At 31.6% G+C, this 15,821-nt stretch overlaps 1 protein-coding gene across 2 annotated transcripts in view; it reads right to left on the bottom strand.

Moving 5' to 3' along the window:
* Positions 1-15,821, bottom strand: part of LOC105215112 (histone-lysine N-methyltransferase, H3 lysine-79 specific) — a 44,594-nt gene that overhangs the window by 21,951 nt on the left and 6,822 nt on the right. The window lies entirely within an intron of this gene.

The raw sequence follows: 15,821 nt of genomic DNA on the forward strand, positions 1-15,821 counted from the left end.
AGGTCCGTTTGTTGCTTAATCGATGCTAAAATGCTAGAAGCAACCATGCGCCGATACACTTTCTCACACTCACACACACAGTTGCAGGTAAGCATACAAACACAACTGTGAAATACACATTTAAATGCTGTATATGTAAATAAATTAATAAAATAAAAACATGAAAAGTAGAAAATTAGCAGGAAAACCCAATATTTCGAGCAACAAAAACACAGAGAGAGACGCGTTGGCGTGCACCCACACAAACTTTTTTGGGGGATCTCAGCAGCGTGTGCGCGGTGTGTGCGAAGTAGAGATAGATCACGCTACATATTGCCTTTTTATTCTTTTCCATTATTGATTAATCGGAAATAAATACGCAAGTTGTAGCAAAAAAAATGTTATGTGTTAAAAGCTATTAATGCGATAAGCATTAAACACTCGTCGGTAACAAGTTATCAGTTAGCAGTTGATAAGAATGAGCGCTGGATTAGAGTACTGATTTTGTATAACACAAGCGTAAGTAAATAATAATAATTATTTAAAAAGCCATTTGTAGTATATAACGCGTGGTCTGAGGTGACGTTGGTACAACTAGGCGTATGTGTAACATACAGCGAGTTAATGCCTATAGTATACATAGGTTACGTATACGCCGTGGGTAACATTTACATACATAAAGGGTGATTTTTTAAGAGCTTGATAACTTTTTAAAAAAAAAAAACGCATAAAATTTGCAAAATCTCATCGGTTCTTTATTTGAAACGTTAGATTGGTTCATGACATTTACTTTTTGAAGATAATTTCATTTAAATGTTGACCGCGGCTGCGTCTTAGGTGGTCCATTCGGAAAGTCCAATTTTGGGCAACTTTTTCGAGCATTTCGGCCGGAATAGCCCGAATTTCTTCGGAAATGTTGTCTTCCAAAGCTGGAATAGTTGCTGGCTTATTTCTGTAGACTTTAGACTTGACGTAGCCCCACAAAAAATAGTCTAAAGGCGTTAAATCGCATGATCTTGGTGGCCAACTTACGGGTCCATTTCTTGAGATGAATTGTTCTCCGAAGTTTTCCCTCAAAATGGCCATAGAATCGCGAGCTGTGTGGCATGTAGCGCCATCTTGTTGAAACCACATGTCAACCAAGTTCAGTTCTTCCATTTTTGGCAACAAAAAGTTTGTTAGCATCGAACGATAGCGATCGCCATTCACCGTAACGTTGCGTCCAACAGCATCTTTGAAAAAATACGGTCCAATGATTCCACCAGCGTACAAACCACACCAAACAGTGCATTTTTCGGGATGCATGGGCAGTTCTTGAACGGCTTCTGGTTGCTCTTCACCCCAAATGCGGCAATTTTGCTTATTTACGTAGCCATTCAACCAGAAATGAGCCTCATCGCTGAACAAAATTTGTCGATAAAAAAGCGGATTTCACATTTCGAACCGAACACTGATTTTGGTAATAAAATTCAATGATTTGCAAGCGTTGCTCGTTAGTAAGTCTATTCATGATGAAATGTCAAAGCATACTGAGCATCTTTCTCTTTGACACCATGTCTGAAATCCCACGTGATCTGTCAAATACTAATGCATGAAAATCCTAACCTCAAAAAAATCACCCGTTATTAGCTCATAAGTATGGAGTAAATAATTAGTTATTAACACAAATATGAAAAAAATAAAAAATATAATAATAAAAAAATTAAACAAATAAAAAATAAACATAAATAATTAAAAATAAGAAGAAAAAAAAATTAAAAAAAAAAAATAAATAAATAAAATAAATAAATAAATAAAATAAATAAAAAATAAAAGAATTAAAATAAAAAAACACATAAAATAAAGACAAAATAATAACAAAAATTACAAACAAATTAAATTAAAATTTCATATTAATTATATGAATATCTAAAAAATAATAACAAAAAAGTATACAAATAATATAAAAAATACAAATATTAAAAAGTTAAAAAAAATTAAACATAATTAAAAAGGAACGAACTAAATTTATTTAAAATAAAATAAAATAAAAAAAGTATAAAAAAAATTAATAAAATTAAAGAAAAATCAGAAAATTAAAAAAAAATAAAGGAATTAAAAATAAAAACCCAAAAAATTAAAAACAAGAAAATTAAAAAAATAAAAGAAATAAAATAAAAACATAAAAACCCCAAAAAAAAATAATAATAATAACAAAAATTTACAAACATTAAAAGAGTTAGAAATACAAAATAATTAATAAATAATTCTTAATTAATTTATTCGTTAATATGAAAAAAAAGCAATTAATTAATTAAAAAAATTACATAAATTAAAAATTACAAAAATGTTGAAAAATAAATAAATACAAGTTAAAAAAAATAATAAAATTAAAGAAAAATCAGAAAATTAAATAAAAATAATAAAAGAAAAAAACCAAAAAAATAAAAGATTAAAAAAAACGCAAAAAATTAAAAACCAGAAAAGTAAAAAATAAAAGAATTAAAATAAAAACCCCAAAAATAAAAAAACAAAGAAAAAAAGAATAACAAAAATTTACAAACAGGAAAAGAGTTAGAAATACAGAATAATTAATAAATAATTCTTAATTAATTTATGCATAAATATGAAAAAAGTAAATAATTAATTAAAAAAATTACATAAATTAAAAATTACAAACATGTTGAAAAAAAAATAAATGCAATTTTTATAAACAAAAAAATTAAACATAATTGAAAAGTAATGTATTAAATTTAATTCAAATAAAAAATTTTAAATTAAGATTATCACATCAACTTTAAACCAATAACTAAAAAAATATTCAAATATTAAAAATAAATCAAAAAATAATTAGTTAAATTTAATTAAAATTAAAAAATAATTAATTAAATTTAAATCAAATAAAAAGTTTAAATTAAAATTTTAAATCAAAATTTAAACTTTAACTTTACTAAATTCATTTTCTATATTAAAAAAAAAAATAAGAAAACATTAAACAATAAATTAAAAAATTTTACAAAAAAATAAGTAAAAACAATATTTTAAAATATTCAAATATTAAAAATATTTAAAAAAACTAAAAAATAATAAAAGTTAACAACTTATCTGAATTCATTTTTTAAATAAAAAATTTTTTAAATAATTAAAAATTAATTATTATAATAAAATATAAAAAATAAATAAATTAAGTTAAAAACAAAATTTAATAATTTATCAGCATTAATCTTACAATTTTTATTTTATAAAGTACTGAATAAGCCATGCATTCAAACAATTACTCTAAAAAAAGAAAAAGAGGAGGAGAAGTATATACAGATTTTTAGAAAATATAAAATAGAATAAGAAATAATTTATCAAAATAACATTTACAGTCAGTACAATTTATTAACAAAAAATTTATAATTTTGCAATTAAATTAAAAAAAAAAAACGAAATGAAAGTGAGATGCAAAAATGTATATTGAGGAACCCCTGTATGCTTTCACAAATGAAATGCGCTGCTTCTTGATGGAATAATTGATGTATTTACTTTTAAACGCTACAGAATTTGACCAAAGAATTGCACCTACATGCATACACATGTGAAACTGGTAACTTTTATTGAAACACAAAAATGCCAAAATATTCAAAAAGACGTAGGTGTTGAGATAAATAATAAACAAGAAACCGTAGGATGTTGGCGCAGCACCGGGCACACATACAGGGGCATGTACAAGTGTATACAAATGCGGCGAAATGTACGTTAATACGTAGACTTTATGTAGAAAATGTGTTTTCTGTGAAAATTCCTGTTTTTAATGAAAAAAATACAATGAGCTGACAGGAAATAGAGGAAATTTTAAAAAATAGTTTTCATTTTATTTAAAAAATACTCATTTTTTTTACCGTATATTGGAGGTACATAGCAGATTACTTAGGATAACGAATAAGAAGCAGCGTAATACAAACAGCATAACCTGATTTACTACGTGACGGAAAAAACGTTATACGACCTTGATTTGTTATATGGGGAAAAAACTGGGAAATCACAAATAAATATTTAATATATAAATATACATATGAAATAATCGCTCATTTTCTAAAAAGAAAACAAAATTAAATATTGCATGAGACTAGCAGCAACTCAAAAATTGTAAATAAAACCTTTATGACCCTAAACTGATACAGTTTCTTTAGCATAAGTAAACATATAAGCGAGTTGCATTAAAGTAAAATTTACATTAAATAATAATTTCGGGTAATATTTTGATTTTTTTTTTCAAAGTTCACAGTCCATTTTGGTGCATGAAGTCCTTTATGGAATTACTTGACTCAATTATATGTCCACAACTGTATACAAATATGTATTAGATTATGCTATTATATGTATAAAAAACACTTCGCGCTGATTTATGAATGAACAGCGCCAACTCTATTGACATATCTCCCAAATATATGTATATCTATATATATATGTACAACTACATATATCCGAATATGAATTATTAAACAGATTTGGCACAAAACAATCTAAAGGCGAACACTATAAATTAAAGCGTATATTTTTGATTAGAAACGCTACGCAAATAGAAGGTTGCTTGTTTTGGTTCCCAAAATTTTCACTGATTTTCATAATATAAAAACAATATATATATTTTAGATATCCAACAACAAATGCACAAAATAGTATAGATAAATTGCCACACCTCCAAACAACATATATACGGATATATGTTTATAAAACAAGCGCATAATATTTAGAACAAAATTCCGGGGTATAATCTTTTCAAATTTATTTGCCGCTCTCCTCAACATTGTTGCAAATAAAATTCTTGCATTCAATGCTCGCCCGCTGATCTTATTACCGTTTATACTTTCATTTCAACGCAACACGTGCTGTTGTTGTTGTTTTCGAAATGCCCCATTAAATGTTGTGCAACATTAACATTTTAATATATTGTGCGATCCTCCAAATTGTAACATTATTTTGACAGAAACGGCCGAAAGATTGCGGCATTAATTACTTGAAAGTGTAAAATATTTCGGTTGTTTATGAAAATCCTAAAGGTTTTAACAATACTCTTGCAAATTGTTCAATAATTATGTGGAAGCAAAGAGAAAAAATAATAATAATAACGGTAATTTCATTAAACAGAAATACTGAGGAATTTGTAGGGAGAACAATGAGTAGAGAAAACTTATATGGCGTATGCATACAGTGGTGGTGCAAATGTTGAGACGTAAGGGGGATAGGGTTAGTGAATTATAAGGTAAATATATTCAAAGGAAAAAAACAATTATTTATAATAAAATAAGTGAACTAAGAAAGAGGTAATTGTATATTTGGTGAACCGAAAAACTTGACCTTCGTGAGTGGTATGCGAAAGTATTTATATTTAGCAAAAATAAAAAAAATCATAAAAATAAAAAATGAAAATCTTACTGCAAGTTCGGTAAAAACAAATAAAAATAGAGCATAGTTTTCTCAAAACTTGTGGGCTCGTGCTAGACGGCTGGATGGCAACAACCAACACTTCAACATTTGCGGAACTGTCAGATCTATCCAGCTCGTTTGATGGAAGCCAATTGTCAAAGTTGTCTTACAAAGGCTATGTGGGAACATTTCTACACCTGCACAGTTTTCACGAGACTGAGGTTAAAACATTATATCCATCAGTGGACCGAGTACTTTGGCTGGAATGAATGTTAGTCTCCCAAAAAACTTTCTGATAGGCTCAAAGTACGTGAGGGTTTTTTATTCGAACCTAATAACTTCGGATTCTCAAAAGATCGGTCTATTCAATTACTGTTCCGTGATTTCCGTTGCGAAATTTACCACCTTCAATTTGGATTTTCTTTGGCTAAGAATGAAACAACAATGTTGTGAACCCAACGCTCTGCTACGACGACTATATTCTTAAAGTAGTATACGACGAACGAATTTTACCTAAGGGTCGTTTTTAGTGAAATTTAAAAAAATATTTTTTATTGTGTTAAACATTTTATGAAATTCTTTTGGGCATGAGATTGATTCCTTATACAATTGTTGATCCTCACAGGCAAAAAACTGGTCTAAGTGGTTTTGAGGTCCAGATTTGTGCTAAAAAATTTTGCAGAGATCAGAACAAGTAATAGAGTGATGGTACCAAGTCTGGAGAATATGGTGGGTGTTGTAGCACATCCCATTCAAACTGTGAGTCATCAAACTTGTATGAGGTCTCGAATTACTTTGGTAGCACACTACACCTTTTCTATTGAACAGTTCTGGCGTCTTTTGTTTGGGTACATCACTCCATTTCTTCAGCTGATAACAATACACTTCCGATAACCGATGTATTGTCGGGCAAACGTTCAAACCAAACGATCCCTTTTAAAATCCCATCAAACAGACAACAGAACCTTTTATTGATAACTATCGGCGTTCATAATGGTTTGAGCTGGTTCAACCTTTTTAGACCTCGATCACTTGCGCTTTAAATTCTCTTAAGCAAACAGTAACAATGGATCAAAAATCAATAATTTCTTTGGCGTTTAATCAGCAAAATCACAGTTAGAACATGATAAACCCATATGTCAAGCTTCGAAATTAATCCTAAATGTTTCATGTGCTTGTGAACGGTCGCGTTAGACAAAATTTAAAATTTTACAGTACGAGGGCTGCTATATATATTTCTGGCCTAGGCAACACTAAGTGTTGCCAGGTGCAATCTGACATTTCCATTGGAAAGTTTGACATTTTTTAGCATAACATCACTCAGAACAGGGAATTAAAAAATTCATCTCGGCCAAAAAATGGAATTAACTCGTGAACATTTTCGTGTGATCATTTTTCACAACTTTTGACGTGGATTATCGCGACAAGAGTGCGTAGATAAACTAAAATCTTTGTATGGCTATGAAGCACCATCCTATAGCACTGTGAAAAACTGGTACAACGAATTCAATCGTGGCCGACGCTCGCTCAAAGACGAATTCCGTGAAGGTCGTCCAAAAACAGCCGTTGTGCCAGAAACCATCGATGCCGTACGTGAACTGATAATGCAAGACCGTCATGTAACATACCTTCAGATAGAGGCATGCCTATGCATTTCTCCCACCAGCATACATTCGATATTTCATAAACACCTGGCCGTAAAAAAGGTTTGTTCTCGTTGGATCCCGCACAATTTGACAATCGCTCAAAAAAAGGTTCAGAAAAGTGCTTCGAAAATTGGTTTGAGCGCATGCAAAAGTGTATAAATCTTGATGGAGAATATTTTGAAAAACAATAAAACCATTTTATATATATATAGCAGCCCTCGTAATCACTCGAGTTGTTATTCGACGATTTGCAACGATCAACGAATTTTTATCCACATCGGCTTCAAGAGTCCTTTCAGAAGATCGAAATTGCCAGAAGAAATGCAAACCAAATTTGGCATATCAGCTTTTCAAATATATTACGGTAAAGCGGTTTAGTGTGAAGTTGGCTGCGAAAAAATTCAAAAGGATCAGCTAGTCGTTTAACCGAACTTGTAAGGGAAATTTGGCGTCTCAACCTAAAACCGTTAAACAGGAACGAGATTTCATTTCTTTTAACCACCTCAAAGTCACACCATAAGTATTGAAAAGATGCAAACACTTGCCACCAGTACGTTTGGTGGTTATAATCATTTAAAAAGCCTATACGTACCTATATGTACATAGTATATGTAAGTAAAGGGTGATTTTTTAAGAGCTTGATAACTTTTTAAAAAAAAAAAACGCATAAAATTTGCAAAATCTCATCGGTTCTTTATTTGAAACGTTAGATTGGTTCATGACATTTACTTTTTGAAGATAATTTCATTTAAATGTTGACCGCGGCTGCGTCTTAGGTGGTCCATTCGGAAAGTCCAATTTTGGGCAACTTTTTCGAGCATTTCGGCCGGAATAGCCCGAATTTCTTCGGAAATGTTGTCTTCCAAAGCTGGAATAGTTGCTGGCTTATTTCTGTAGACTTTAGACTTGACGTAGCCCCACAAAAAATAGTCTAAAGGCGTTAAATCGCATGATCTTGGTGGCCAACTTACGGGTCCATTTCTTGAGATGAATTGTTCTCCGAAGTTTTCCCTCAAAATGGCCATAGAATCGCGAGCTGTGTGGCATGTAGCGCCATCTTGTTGAAACCACATGTCAACCAAGTTCAGTTCTTCCATTTTTGGCAACAAAAAGTTTGTTAGCATCGAACGATAGCGATCGCCATTCACCGTAACGTTGCGTCCAACAGCATCTTTGAAAAAATACGGTCCAATGATTCCACCAGCGTACAAACCACACCAAACAGTGCATTTTTCGGGATGCATGGGCAGTTCTTGAACGGCTTCTGGTTGCTCTTCACCCCAAATGCGGCAATTTTGCTTATTTACGTAGCCATTCAACCAGAAATGAGCCTCATCGCTGAACAAAATTTGTCGATAAAAAAGCGGATTTCACATTTCGAACCGAACACTGATTTTGGTAATAAAATTCAATGATTTGCAAGCGTTGCTCGTTAGTAAGTCTATTCATGATGAAATGTCAAAGCATACTGAGCATCTTTCTCTTTGACACCATGTCTGAAATCCCACGTGATCTGTCAAATACTAATGCATGAAAATCCTAACCTCAAAAAAATCACCCGTTATATATTAGTAAATTGACTGTGATGGGAGTATTGGTGGCGCGATACAAGTGCACAGCATACTCGCACGTAAGAACGACCTTCACAATTAGCGGTGTATTTTCAAAAGCACAGCATGTTTTTCTACGTCAAAGCGGCAAACGAAAAACGGAAAAAATATTAAAAATAATTTCAGGCAGATTGCAAGAGCAACAACAACAACAACCGCAATGTACAACGAAACAAGTGAACGAACAGCGGCCTGATGGCGTAGTCAGCAGACGTTTTATTTTACCAACGCCAACAACAATGCTAGAGAATCGGTAAAAATAATCTAAACAAAAACAAATACAGCAAAAACAAGTAGCTAAAACCATCGATACTTTGTATGAACGTAATGAGTGCGGTCAACACGGAGGGGACGCCGCCGGTGTTGCTTGACACTAAGGCGACGACGAAGGCGCTAACGACAATTCAATTCAATTCAGAAATTTTATGAGCGCCAAAGTGCGCGCAAACGCTACAACAACTACACCAACTACACACGCTAAGTACAATATAGCATACACTTACACACATACATATATACGAAGAAACAACATTTGCTGGCTATTTATAGGCAATCTTATAAAGTTTATTTACACAGCGACTTAATTTTGGCAAAAATATGCAATGATCGTGTTGTAGATCTCTTTTCTTGAATTATTTTTCGCTTTTTGTTTTTTGTTATTGACCAAAAGAGAGTGCGCTAACAACAAACTGACAGAAATACAACAAAAATGCTGTGTAAAGTAGTGGTGTGGGACGAAAAGCGTTAGAAAGAGGTGGAAAGGGGGAGCGTATGGCGCGCGGCATTTACAAAGTAATCAACAGCGAATAAAATAAGAATAAAATTAAATGCACAACAACAAAATTAGTGGTGAAATAAAAGCCGTAAGCAGAGCACATTTGAGATTTGTTGCCAACTAGGCTAGAGGGTGAGGGACACGCATTTACATACACTGTTAAACACACACATTTCTATGTATATAAAATAGCGGCAAAGGAAAAATATATTAAAACAAAAAAAAAAAAAATAAGGAAAACAAAAGAAAATTCGAAAAATCCCCATTCATTAAATTAAATTCGCAATTTTAGTGGCAAAAGATTTTCCTTTTTTTTAAATTTTTTTTTGCAAATTTCGTACATTTTCTATTTTTTTATTTTTTTTCTATTTTCTTAATTTCCATTTTCTTTTTTTCTCTTTTCTTATTTCTTTTTCTATATTTTTTAATTTTATTTTTCTATTTCCTTTATTTTCTTTTTTCTATTTTCTTTGCTTGTTTCATCTCGCTTTATTGTTTTCCTCGCTTACTCTTTCGTTCGTTTTTCTTCGCTGTTGCTTCGTTGTATATTCGCAAAAATCCGTTGTTTTGCTCCTTTGATGGTGCGCAATAAACAAAAATACCGCAAATACGCGTTCACGTCCGATTGTCTGCGGGGGTTATTGCTGACTTTTTGGCAATGCCATATCGCCCATAAAAACAAAGCGTCTAAAGCAAAAGAAAACTGCAAGCGAATTTCGGCAAATAAACAAATTATGGTAGCAGTGCTCCTACCAGCGCGCTCTAGCTTTTACATGCATGCATGTAAATATGTAATTCGTTTCCAAATATTCGTTACAATATTTATTTATTTTTTAAGAATTACTGCATTGTTTTTGTTTAACTGAAAAATTGTGAAAATTATGCATTTTTGCATTTTAGTATCGAAAGCAAAAAAAGTTTCGGAAGTAACTGCGAAAATAGCTGGGCATAAATTCCCTTTTGTTTGCAATGAAAACATAGCAATGAAAGAGGAGCAGCTGGCACTGTGTGCCTGTGAGAACCGAACAAAAATAGTAAACAATAATTACGAAAAAATACACCTTTATCAAGATAAGAAAGGGGAGCAGAATCTGGAGATCTAAGTGACCAGTCAAAGTCACCTCTTTTCAAGCGGATTTTATGTCGTCTGTCGTAGGAACTGAATACTATTTCTGAAACCTGTTATCTGTCTTTTCTCCGAGCAAATACAATGAGAAAGAACCAAAAATATTTATTTCCAATTATTGTTTTGTTTCTCTTTGAAAAAAAAAAAAACGGTTCAGTGAAATTACACTACATGGATCTCGTAAAAAGAACTCTCTTGTTATAAAAATAGAAAATAGATTTCAAAAAAACAATAAAATATAGATTTTCAAATATCTTAATACGAGCGCCACCTGTCGGATCTCATATTTTATGGTTTGAAAATTTCAAATATTTTTGGGAAATAAAGAAATTGGTTCATACGCGAGACTTACATAAGACCTCTTCAACATTTTTTATAATTGTATAATTTATAAGTGTATAAAAATTAAAACAAAAAATATGAAATTTGCCACCTAAAAACGACACCAAGAAGTTCATTAAATTCGAATCCATTATAGCTTTTTCGCACAGGAGTAAATTGATCAATTAAACTGCCTTTGCCTTATTAAAGCGCTGATTTGAATCGATTTGCCATACAAAAGAAAAATCTTATTTTACTACATTAATTTTTAATCGAATACAAATCGAGTTGAAACTGGAATGGGTTCAGTGGGTTGTTGTATATGCTGGAAATCAGTGGTTATTTATAAAATAGCAATCAGGTGATGAAAATAACTAATCCTTATGAACAACAAAATCAAAAATGTGTAACAGCTGATCGTTAATCGAGTTGCCGACTGTGCGAAAAGCAAAAAATGGTTTCTCAGTTATAATCTTAATGTACTAAATTTATTTGGCTGTGCAAACAGTCTATTGGACGGCAATTGGGAAAATTAATTTATCATTAGGTCCTCTGAATTAAGTAATAATGAATTAAATGAAGAGAAAACATAATTAGTTGATTAATTAAGGCAGTAGTCTGCTTTAGAAGCCGAAAATTTTTTTTAAGCAATTTTAAGACGATAGTGTACTATATTTAAGGCTAAGAAAACAATATTTATTATTAAAAAATATAGAAATTTTTTCAAAGTTGTAAGTATTTTTCTGGAGCGCCTGGAGTCTGCACTTGTAAATCGGTGCCGGTGATGGAGGTCGTGCGTTGCACCTGAAACAGTCGAACCAAATTTTTTTTTTAATTTTTATAAGTTTCTTTTCTATATGAATTAAAAAAATACCAAAGAAGTTATAAAATTCAAAATTTTTTCGAAGTTTGAAAAAAAATTCACTTTTTTAAGAAAAAATTTTACTTTAACTTGCAAAACAAGTAGTTTAAATAATACTTTTGTCCAACTTTTTTAGTTCAAATAGAAGATAATTTAATACTAAAGCTAGATAACTTTGGTTTTTTTCGATCGGCACCGTTTTCTAACGCTTGTGAAAATGAAAACTCGAGAAAACACGCCTTAAAGGTCTGCCTGAGCATTCGCACCTGCTCGACGATCGGCCACTAAAACTGCTCTAGCTTCGAAAATATGTCGAATTGGCCTCTGGAATTTTAAAGACATATTCTTGGATAGTTTTGGTAGAGATTTAAAACAAAACAAAAAAATCGATTTTTTTAAGCCTGTAAAGCAGACTACTGCCTTAATGTACTTCGCCATCTTACATCAAGAAATGGTCATGTAAACCCGCACCCCTTAAATCTCAAATCTTCTAAATCCAGTTGAATATCTCAACGGAAGATGAGGTTAAATATTTTCATTAAATATGTTGGCTTTATCAAGGATAAAGTACTAGTTGGAAGAAAGAACTAATTATTGTGTTTTATAATTAATTTACAATTTATGAATTTAAAAATAGAGATTTTTATAAATATACAACCGAGACTCGACAATATAATTTTAAATACAATATGAAAAAAACGTTGAAGATGTACTGTTGAACACCTGCCAAAAGGTGAACGTCAATATATAATATACGTAATCAATAAAATATATTATACAATTATTAAAAAATAAAATGAAAGAGAAATTTAAAATGAAACAAAAAAGTTAAACAGCAAAGTCCACAATTTCGAATTAATTAGCCCAATACAACGGGCCTGATCCCTCAATCGTACAACTCGAAACACCACAAAACATCCTAAAAACAGGACATTTCCATCAACACTTGAACAGTTGGTAACAAGCAGCGAAGAATTATATTTATTTGGACATATCTAAAGCGCGATGCATGTTATTGAGTTGGCGTTGTTTTTGTCCTATGCAATTGTCAAGCAGCAAACAAGCGAGAGGAATGAATGATGAGCCAAAAATAAGCGATGATCTTGTCAACGACAGTTCGTAGCAAACAGACAAAAGCAAGATAAAGAATAAACTTAGGAAATGCTACGCGTCCACGTATAATGCGGTATTTATGTCGTATATAATGAGCGTAAGTAAGTGAAAGTGGCAAAGAAAATTCGAATTTAATTTCAGCGTGATAAAGTGATTTCTACTAATAACTTTTTGGCATGTGACAAAACGTTTGGAATTGCAGCTAAAGATTACTGAGAATTCTTCGCACTTATGTTTACCGATTAATACAGCACATAAGGTGGCTGGATTAGTTAATGGTATGTGAAGAAGATCAAAGGAAATTGGGGAAATGATAAATTGTGCTACAATGAAAGGTGTTGAAGGACGCAGGTAAAAAATACGACGACAAGGGCAAAGAAAGTGATTCGTTTTTATTTATGTGAAAATTTTGAAATAAATAACTAAATAATCAGAAAACAATTTATGACATAATTTGTGGGAGTAGCCCAGTAAAAATTTTTTTCCATTGAAAAATAAAACTTTATGCTATGCTCACATTATCTTAGTTAAGAACTTTAGTTTTTCATTAAACAATGTTTTGTTACTTTATGTTGTAAAGTAAACGATTTAGATCGACTTCAAAGTCCTGGTATGTGGGAAGTAGGCGAGGTTGTGAACCGATTTGGACTATTCTCACAACATATCATTGGGGAGCTAGTAAGATATTATAAACCGAATTTCATTGAAATTGGTCGTGTAGTTCCTGAGGTATGGTTTTTGACCCATAAGGGGGCGGAGCCACGCCCATTTAAAATTTTGTATACCAATTTAAATGCAGCCCTTCTGTACCTTCTTTATGATGAAATTTAAGTTTTCTGGTGTTTTTCCTTGCTAAATTAAAACCACTAAGGTTTTCAACTCAACTTTTGTATGGGAGGTGGGCGTGGTTATAATCCGATTTCCTCCATTTTTGGACTGTATAAGGTAGTACCGGTTGGTAGTTTAGGAAATATGTACAAAACACTTATTAGGGGGCGAGGCCATGCCCATTTCCCAAACAAAATTCATATTACGATCCTTCATACCAAATTTTACTTCCATAGCTTTATTTATGGCACTTTATGTGCTTTCGGTTTTCGCCATTTTGTGGTCCGATTTTTCCCAGCAAGCAACCTTCTTATGGTGCCAAGAAACACGTGTACCAAGTTTCATCAAGATATCTTAATTTTTACTCAAGTTACATCTTGCACAGACGGGCGGATCTATCTATAAATAGCTCGTTTAGTTTTGGATGTTACAAACAACCGTTATGCGAACAAAACTATTATAATCTCTTAGCAACTTTGTTGCGAGAGTATAAAAATATTTCTGATTGATAAAAACAAGAGAGAGCGAGATATAGAGAAAATAATCCAGTGTATTTCATGGTTCCCCGAGATATTTAAATGTTTTAGAGATCATTATCGAATTCACGGATCATAATTAGGGATCATAAAAAGTTAAGAAGTAGTAAAGCCACAACATCTTTTTTTAATATTATATTCTTATTCTAAAATATATACTTATTTTTAAGTAATTGACCGGAAACAATGCATACATTTCCCTTATATTTTCAAAAATAAGTTTTCAAAAAATCTGTACAATAACTTGAAAGGACAAACGCTCAAAATAACAAATGGAAGTGCCAAAATTGCGTAGAAATGATAATTTATGCGCGTTGATGGTGGCATTGCGCGGACGGGGGCGTGTCATAGTTGGCGCTGTCGCGCGCCTATCGCTTTCACCATCGAATACTTAAAAAAGTACTAAAATAAAAATAAATTTTCATAAAAATAATATATTTGTCTACGCAAGTATGTATTTGCCGACAACTCACACGCACACACACAACAAAAAAATGCAAAAAACACAAAATTTGAAGCAATAAGTTTCGAAAATAAATCAACACATAAAAAATTTAACAATGAAAAATATCATAATAATAATAAGAAAATATCAAAAAAAATATACTTTGAGTCCAATAGGCACGAAAACACCGGCTAGTAGTTCGACAGTTACTTTCTATGTTAAGGGATTATATCTAATTAAACACTCTGTAAATTTCAAGTCAATTCGAAGGTTACAGGCACAATTGTAACGACCCGTCAGAGCACTTGGAAGTAGTAGGTCGGTGTTTAACCTGTGTTTTGAAAGTCGGTGACCAAGAGTCAAAGTTTTACACAGGCTTCTGAACTATATTTTATAGCACTTAATCGAAGCTTTTTCATTACCGATAAAAAAATGTTCGATTAATTACAAAATTATACATTACTTTGCGAAATCCGTATGATTTTTTTCATTTCAGAAGATCCACTTAAGAGATATAGTCAACGCAAAACGCCTTTTTGGGAGGGGTTCCTGGAGATCTGCTGTAGCAGCTTCAAAAACTGTTATTTTTACAAATAAAAAATTATTCAATACTCAAAATGAACACTAAATGTGTACAAATTCTGAGAATATTAAATTTAGAAGTTTTCTCATGAAAAATGTTTGAAAAACCTCATTTTGAAGGCTCTTAGCTAGATGTAACCTCTTAAGGCATAATAGTTGAGGCTCATCTTGGACTAATAAAACTGTTTTACTTTTTTACTTAAAGCATAGATACTTTATGATCTTCAGAACATTATTCAATAGAAAAATGTGATTTCGAAAAGACTTTAGAAAACATTTCATATAAAAATGGACATATAAATGTTTTTAAAGATTCAAATACCTGTCTAAAAAGCTTTAAAGAGAGAAATTTGGAATATTTTCCATATTCTCAGAGTAAATTATCGAAGTGTAGTGGTCTTCAATCTTTCCTTATTTTCAGAATATTTTTTTGAAGTAAAGTGCAGGGTTCAAACTGACCTAACAACTTGTATAATGACGAACTGTTATAAGACATACATACTAGAGTTGAGCGTTCCTCACTTTTATAACCATCTAAAATTTGTACTTTTCAAAAGTTTAAAAAATTGCTTTAAAATTTGTATTGTGTATTTTGACCACCCTTTAC

The sequence above is a fragment of the Zeugodacus cucurbitae genome, chromosome 6, assembly GCF_028554725.1.
Source record: "Zeugodacus cucurbitae isolate PBARC_wt_2022May chromosome 6, idZeuCucr1.2, whole genome shotgun sequence".
Lineage (NCBI taxonomy): Eukaryota > Metazoa > Arthropoda > Insecta > Diptera > Tephritidae > Zeugodacus > Zeugodacus cucurbitae.